Below are 1,320 nucleotides of genomic sequence, written 5' to 3' on the forward strand. Positions count from 1 at the left end.
GAGGTGGTGGGGCATTGATGGGTAAGCGTGCAGCGAGAACCTATAATATCTCATGCATTTGTCGCTCATGCTCCACCCGCATATCCTCCATCCTCCTCTCATGCTCCTCCCTCTGCCTCTCCTGCTCCTCCTTCTGCCTCTCATGCTTCTCCCTCTGCCTCGCTAGCTGGTCTTTGATCTCTTCGACGGTGCCCCGTAGATGTTGAACCTCTTTCTCTGCGATATCAGCTCAGCGTATGGCGCTCTCGCCAGTGACGGATCGACTGGATACAACTCTAGTGGGTGTCATAAGCTTGGCACCATGGCCAAGCTCACACACATATCTAGAACGGGTGCCAAGCACCTCGCTCAGGATCTCTGGCTCACTCCGCTGAGTACAATCGGGAGTGGGCTGACTGCGTATGGCGTCCATCGCCGCCTGCAATGAAAACATGAATTTTCATAACAAATAACATTATTATAATTCAATGCAATTAAATTTGACAATGTAACGATTTTTACCCAATTCTCACTGGCTGTAGGATATACCCAAGATCCCGTCGCCTGCCGACAATGAGTCTCTCTGTAGAAGTCTACTGGTCCGGGCTCCTGTCCAGTGACGGAATCTCGCTGCACAATCAAAATGACAATAGAGTTAATATAAATGCATGAAAAAATATATCAACTTAATAATAACCAGTAACTTCTTACCATGTCGTGACGAAGTTGTACAAATGACTTTGAACCAGCTATGTGGTTCACTTCCAACTTTTCCCTGTTCGCAGAATTTATTTTGCTCCTCTTCTGAACACATTATTCATAATACATTATTATTAATTGCGAATTTAATTGTTACCTTAAGATATCGTAAATATATAAATATTATCTAAAAAGACTTAGACAAAAATCTCTCACAGAGTATCCGCCAATCGTCAATGGTCATGTGCGGCGGTGCGGTCAGTACGGCCTCCTCGAGGCTCCTGCACCGCTTGTACCGCTGGTGTAAATCACTGTGGTACTCCTTAAACCGCTCCTTGATCATGTCGTCGATTGCATAGGAAATGTACGGAACACTCAAATCCAAGACAAATTTATCCTGTAATTTTGTAAATAATGGATTAAGGTAATAAACGTATTAAGAAAATAACTTAACCATAAATGAACTTTTACAAAACAAAATTTAATTTACTAAATTTTACTGTAAGGCGCTGACGGATATGCTGCCACACATCATCTGATACGTCTGCCCAACGGGGGGTGGTGGTAGGGATCAGAGATCGACATAAGACACCGACCTCCGATGTAAACAACCTGGCATTATCCCCAACAGGTCTAAAGCAG

The 1,320-nt window shown here is 43.9% G+C and overlaps 1 long non-coding RNA gene across 1 annotated transcript; it reads right to left on the minus strand.

The window, feature by feature from the left end:
* Positions 1–292: 292 nt before the first annotated feature.
* On the minus strand, positions 293–981 carry LOC131250147 (uncharacterized). Its single transcript, XR_009173089.1, has 3 exons — positions 691–981; positions 502–609; positions 293–418 (listed from the first exon to the last, which is right to left on the minus strand). It is a non-coding gene; the product is annotated as an uncharacterized LOC131250147 (long non-coding RNA).
* Positions 982–1,320: the final 339 nt, after the last annotated feature.

This window comes from Magnolia sinica, chromosome 6 (assembly GCF_029962835.1).
Source record: "Magnolia sinica isolate HGM2019 chromosome 6, MsV1, whole genome shotgun sequence".
NCBI classification, from domain to species: domain Eukaryota; kingdom Viridiplantae; phylum Streptophyta; class Magnoliopsida; order Magnoliales; family Magnoliaceae; genus Magnolia; species Magnolia sinica.